This window comes from Oncorhynchus gorbuscha, linkage group LG26 (genome assembly GCF_021184085.1).
Source record: "Oncorhynchus gorbuscha isolate QuinsamMale2020 ecotype Even-year linkage group LG26, OgorEven_v1.0, whole genome shotgun sequence".
Taxonomy (NCBI): domain Eukaryota; kingdom Metazoa; phylum Chordata; class Actinopteri; order Salmoniformes; family Salmonidae; genus Oncorhynchus; species Oncorhynchus gorbuscha.
Window position 1 is genome coordinate 28,291,723 of NC_060198.1, and position 7,346 is coordinate 28,299,068.

The window sequence follows — 7,346 nt, forward strand, 5'->3', positions numbered from 1 at the left end:
GGCGCTTGCCCAGCTGCCTCTGCTTGTGCTTCCTGTGTTTTGTTCACTTCCACACAAACAGATCACTTCCTGTAGATCCTAAATCCCAAGTTAGAGATTTTTTTAGGATCCCTAGATGAGGGTGTAGCTCTCTCCTCTCCCATAAACCCACTCTTTGGGTTCTTTTAGTAGTCCTTCACCCCTTGGCCTATCAGACACCTCAGGGCGACCTCACCTCTTGAGAGTGTCAGTGTTTCCTCCAGCTTGAGAACCCAACATATATGAGTTATAGCACATGTCAGCAGCCAGTTAATCATGTGTCCCTCATGAACCCGGTGATAAAACGACCTACCATACAACTCCCCATTCTCCCTCTGCTTTTCAACACGTTACTCCCTTAACCGGACCATCAACGCTCAGCACCAATTCCCTCACACACTGCCTTCTAAGTTTCAGATGACCAGATTTTCCACCAGAAAGATTGACAAAGCCAGGCTTCACGTTTTACAGTACTCCAGGTACAAATGTGTAAGATGATGAAAGGTGAAAGTTTGGTGAAATATGGCCTCCGCCAAAATATACTATCAGGATCTCAGAGGGTGTCAGATTTTTACTCGTCTGGTGTGTTGCACCTTGCAAAGACCTCTCCGTGTTGTAAATGTTGTAAATGTGGCCATACAACACACTGGCTGTGATTCAGCCACCCTGTCCCTTGTACTGACATCCAGAGGGAGTGGCCTGTCTAGAATAGATGTCCCACCACTGTTGCACCATAGACGGATACACCTCTGGTTGTGGGAGGGGTCCGGGGGGGGGACACTCCTCCTCCAAAATGCCCATTGAGGGAGTGGTGAAGGGGGGCAGCACACCATCTGTTCGCTTAAACAGCCTCTTCATCATCAATATCAGTGGTGTGTTACGATCTGAGATTACTACATGGTGTTGGTGGTGGTGGTGGAGCTTGTGGGTGGAGATTCTCCAGATGTTTTTTTTCTCCCATCCCGATGAGATCAAAGTCCTGCTGTTGTGTTTTTGAAGTCGGGTAACTTAAGCTGACCACACTTCCTTTTCATACATAGAGCAGAATTGAGCATTTTGATGGCTCTTGTATTGAGAAATGTTGAATTGCACCATTGTCCCGTCTCCTCGCCTGAGGAGGGGCTGTTAGGGGGTTGAGGGGTGCTGATGAAGAGGGAGCGCTCTTCACTGTAGGCTGAGGTTATTTGGGTGTGGGCCACTTTTCGCCTGCCGGACCATAACTCTGACCTCAGTGTGCATGTTTCTCACACCCCTGCCTCTCCTCAGCTGCAGCACAGGCCCTGCTTGTGTCTCTGTGTGCAGCGGGGCCACTGTGCTGGCGCGTGAGTGTGGGGATGGCAACACGTGGGGACCGGGAGGAATGCAACTCACAGACAAAGAGCCCAGAGGAATCCCCCTGCTGACGCAAGGCTGGAGCAACAAGAATCTGCTGCCACTCCAGTGTTAAACTCAGAGACAGGCCTGAGACTGTCTGTGGACCAACTCTGAGAGCAGATCAACACTGGGGCAGTCAGAGAGCATTTCACACACATCACCAACCCTACTGTCACATGCCATGAATCACTCCCTCTACTCTCAATAGACAATGACATGATCAAAATACTTATACCACATGCCGTGGATGACATATTCTACGACATTACTGTGATGTGTCTGAAAATCTTTCACACGCTTTGCACATTATCAAAGTTCTAGCGAATTCAAGCCCGGTTGGGCTTATCCTGTCAGTTCAGTGTTTTCCCAGTTCCTTTGAAGCTGTCTCGTTCTTGTGGTCAGAGTGACCTTGCTGACGACCACAATATCTGTCCACTGTGGTGTACAACACCACAGTGGGCACTGATCAAAGAGACAGACACATAACAACAGTCACGTGATCTCACTCAGTCAGGCATGAGAGCGAGACGGACCTGGGTCGGAAATATACAACCCGACCGCTCAGCAGAGGACTCCGGTCATGACAAGTGTCCTCTATGATTACATGTTTAACACTATGTTCTAGGTAAGCCTTAGAGTACTGGTCAGGGTGCTGTTCACAGGGTGCTGTTCACAGGATGGGGGATGACACCTAGAAAGGAGAATAGGAAGTACCCTTCTGAATGACTGGAACTCGTAAAGGAGAGTTAACTTGAATTGGAAACTCTGCTCTGTCTTAATCTGGGTGGAGTTGGCGTTCCTCTCAAACGTCAATAGAATACTCTAATGGAAATACTCCCAGAGCTAAACTTGAATTGCCACAGGACAGGTTTGACATGATTTTGCATGGCCAGGCTGCTTATGAACGCTATTTTGTTCAGTCCTTACATAATCAACGTTACTTACTGTCCAAACCAATAAATCATGTTTATTAAAACACATAACTATAAAATCACTGTAAGTATGACCGATTTCTGGTAAACAGAGAACAGAACAAATCAGGGTCAAGTGTAGCTGAGGAATCAGTTGTTGGTGGAGGAATTTAAAGACACTTCCGGGGAGACGTGCAGCACATCATGTTCCTGAGAGACGGTCATCGACCTTGGTCGAATCACCCCATATCCACTCCAAGACAGTAAGTAGACCAGGTCAATGTACTGGGTCAGACAAAATGGCATAGACCCATACATTTGTCAAGATAATGTCACTTAATTAACAATGCACTTAAAATATCACTTAACAATGCAAGTTGCAATGTATCATTGCTGCCAATGAACTGACAGATGCATAGAACAGGTCAAGTGAGGCCCGGGGTCCTGGGACAAGGTAAACAAACAGGCAGTGGCGATGTCTGATAGGCACGTACAGCCTTTTAAAAACACTCACACAATTCAGAACTTGGCTCCATTTCTCCATGGTCTCCCTGGTTTTCATGAGAAGGAAGTGATGCTGTGAAACGATAAGAGACAGATGGGCCTGTGGAATGTTTCTGAGTACACTGAATGTGCATCCACAGCCTCCCAAACAGTAGGGGGGGACTGGGGGGGGGGGTCTATATAGAACAAATAAATTCACGGGATTAATGGGATTTCTGGAAAATGGCCATGATATAATGAATCATCCCAACTCGCTGCTATCCTTTCCTAATGTTGAGGGGGCCAACAATGTGTCTGGAGAGTGAATTTGAGAGGTATATTATCCTTGTTTTGCTTTGTGATTGTTACTTAAGTTTTGATTCAGTTGGTAGAGCATGGCGCTTGTAACGCCAGGGTAGTGGGTTCGATCCCCCGGGACCACCCATACGTAGAATGTATGCACACATGACTGTAAGTCGCTTTGGATAAAAGCGTCTGCTAAATGGCATATATTATTATATTATTATTATATTATTATTGGCCCTGGTTCATGAAATGAATCATGGGATTTTAGAGTTAAATGCCCTTAAAATACCAAACTCAGTCTGACCTGGATGTCTTTACCATTCTCTCACTCGTACTTCTGTTTCCCCAAACTTTCCCAGCTTGGGAGAGACTTAGGGGAGAAGTGTCTTTCAATTATTCCCCCATGTCAAAGTGAGGCACCAGAATAATATGCAGACTTGCAATGCCTCCTGTGTTGACAGGCTATCTAAGTTTGGTGGTGACACATTATTCCCCCCAGTGGAAACAAAAATCCCAGAAGGCAAGCCCTGGTGTGGACACCAGTCAAAATGGGTGAGGCTCCTGCTGGGCCTGTCTTTCAAATGAACCTAGCCAGCTGATTTCCCCCAGTGAGATTTCAGAGGGTTAGTTTAGCCATTAAATGGCCGTAGTGCCTCTCCATCGAAGACAGGCTCATATCACCACTAGAAAAATCGCAAAGATCAATCTGAAGTCTATAAGAACATTCTGAAAGAATAGAACAGTGAGAAGGAAAGGAAAATAAACATCTATGTGCGGTGCCGATGCACACCTGTCTCTCCACTGATGCCTATATATAGTCATCCAACCTAAAACAACTATCTGTGGTGATTCATGGTATGGCAGATCTAGGCCATACAAGCATAGTTCTGGTAAACCACACCCATCCAGATACTACATGTCTAGAAACTGCTGAACAATGACGAAACAATCAATAAGAATCAACAAGGTCTCAGAGCAATGACTCACTATGACAGGAATGCTCAAAATGAAGACCAGTGACATTTCTTTCTTATGAGGTCTCAGCCCTATTCAGAGAGGAGGAACAGTTGATTTAATTGTGAGGATTAGTTTCACTGTGAAAACAAGGTAGCTAGGCTGGGCTACTGGGCGAGTACAGGGAGTAGGTAGCTAGCTAGGTGAAAATACATTCTTATCAGGAAATATAATCATCTAATAGCATGAATTAGAGCAGTGAAGAAAAACATTTCAGGTGATCTCCCTAGTGTTGTTTGCATACCTGGGTTGTGAAACTGCAATGACATTATAACATTGTGTTCCCTTGGCCCTATGTTCCCTCAACCTATGTCCCCTAGACCCCATGTTCCCTGAACCTCATGTTCCCTGGATCCTATGTTCCCTGGACCCTATGTTCCCTGGACCCTATGTTCCCTGGGCCCTATGTTCCCTGGACCCTATGTTCCCTGGACCCTATGTTCCCTGGATCTTATGTTCCCTGGACCATATGTTCCCTGGATCCTATGTTCCCTGGATCCTATGTTCCCTAGACCCTATGTTCCCTGGATCCTATGTTCCCTGGATCCTATGTTCCCTAGACCCTATGTTCCCTGGATCCTATGTTCCCTGGATCCTATGTTCCCTAGACCCTATGTTCCCTGGATCCTATGTTCCCTGGATCCTATGTTCCCTAGACCCTATGTTCCCTAGACCCTATGTTCCCTGGATCCTATGTTCCCTGGATCCTATGTTCCCTAGACCCTATGTTCCCTGGATCCTATGTTCCCTGGATCCTATGTTCCCTAGACCCTATGTTCCCTGGATCCTATGTTCCCTGGATCCTATGTTCCCTGGACCCTATGTTCCCTGGACCCTATGTTCCCTGGATCCTATGTTCCCTGGACCCTATGTTCCCTGGACCCTATGTTCCCTGGGCCCTATGTTCCCTGGACCCTATGTTCCCTGGGCCCTATGTTCCCTGGACCCTATGTTCCCTGGACCCTATGTTCCCTGGACCATATGTTCCCTCAACCTATGTTCCCTGGACCCTATGTTCCCTGGATCCTATGTTCCCTGGACCCTATGTTCCCTGGATCCTATGTTCCCTGGACCCTATGTTCCCTGGACCCTATGTTCCCTGGATCCTATGTTCCCTGGACCCTATGTTCCCTGGACCCTATGTTCCCTGGACCATATGTTCCCTGGACCCTATGTTCCCTGGATCCTATGTTCCCTGGACCCTATGTTCCCTGGACCATATGTTCCCTGGACCATATGTTCCCTGGATCCTATGTTCCCTGGACCATATGTTCCCTGGACCCTATGTTCCCTGGACCCTATGTTCCCTGGACCCTATGTTCCCTGGACCATATGTTCCCTGGGCCCTATTTTCCCTGGACCCCATGTTCCCTGGACCATATGTTCCCTGGGCCCTATGTTCCCTGGACCCTATGTTTCCTAGACCCCATGTTCCCTGGACCCCATGCTCCCTGGACCCTATGTTCCCTGGACCCCATGTTCCCATGTTTTTTTAAGTAATTAAAAAAACAAGGAAATCGTGTCGTCTGGTTTGCTTAATATAAGGAATTTTAAATGATTTATACTTTTACTTTTGATACTTAAGTACATTTAAAACCAAATACTTTTAGACTTTTGCTCAAGTAGTATTTACTAGGTGATTTTTACTTTCACTTGAGTCATTTTCTTTGAATGTATCTTTACTTTTACTCAAGTATGAAAATGCGATACTTTTTCCACCACTGCCCTTACATAACGTGTTCATATGTGTGTTATTGTAGTTAGGTTTCTCAGGTAACAATATACTTATAGTGTGGCTGGCAGACCAATCAGTGCAAAGCTTCCCTTCAATAACAAGCTCTGGGTGGAGCACCCTCTCTAGAAAAATACCTGAAATGCCAGATTTGGCAATGTCAGAGTCTGGACCACCAGGTCAGAGATGGTCATAATGTTAAATGTTGGAAATGTGCTGGCCTGGGCCATAAAGCAAAATACTGTACTGAAGAAGCTTCTTTCAATGTCCAGTGGCCTACGCGGGCATGGTAAGAACAGATGCAGCCTCTAATCCCAGGCCTGACTAGGAGGGAGAGAGAGAAAGTGAGCCCGCAGCATCTGACCCAGCACCCCAGACAGTCAGCAAGACTACCGCTCACGCTGTGGCAGTGTGTGCAGTTACAGCTGCTGGTCCAGGTGACAGAGCCCAGGAGAGAGATAGCCAAGACAGCAGAAGAAGAAAATAATGGACCCAGTAAAGTCCCTATCCTTCTTCCCATCCCTTCCTGTTTCCCTCCCCACGTCCCCTCCTCCCCTACCTCCCAATGATGGCCCAACCAGCAGCACTCACATCATCCCGGAAGGTCTGAAAAGACAGCGGGTCTCTCTGGAGAAGGGATGAGAAAAGAAGAAAAGAAGGAAAAACAAGTAACTTAAGCTTATTTACTACAAACTACAGACAATGTCCCTATTCAAAGACAAGAGATTTAAGATATCATTTAAATATCTCTATATAGGCCTATCTGTTATTTTGTGGTTTATATAAATATTGGCACTTGATTAATATATATATATATATTCTGGACTTCATAATTTCCCACAGGTCAGTTTTTGTTAATATTTCAATTTCACATATTTTCTGTGTTTCAAATTTCAATTAATTTATCATATCTTTGTTTTCCAGACATTTCACATGAAGTTTTCAAAATCTTTTGGGGTACTTTTTAATCATAGTAATTACTGACTGAACAAAAAGGATAACAAATGTATAGTCCCTCATGGATTAATCACCTCTCTTTGATCCCAAACAACCAGCGAAATATAACCACCCCCCCCCCCAAAAAAAAAACATATACAGGGCTTTGAAAAGTATTCAGACCCCTTGACTTCTTCCACATTTTGTTACAGTCTTATTCTAAAATTGATTGAATATTTTTTTCCCTCCTAATGACAAAGCAAAACAGTTTTTTAAATTGATCTAACCCTAATCCTAAAATAAAAATACTGAAATGTACATTTACATAAGTATTCAGACCCTTTATTCAGTACTTTGTTGAAGCACCTTCGGCAGCAATGACAGCCTCGAGTCCTCTTGGGTATGATGCTACACACCTGTATTTTGGGAGTTTCTCCAATTCTTCTCTTCAGATCCTCATAGTCATGGCTGAACAAGGACATGGATAATGTACATCTAGCTGGTTTTCTATGAATCGGCTGGACAGAACGGCAGAGTCCAGTAAGATCGGGGGGAGGTGTGTGTCTTTTTAT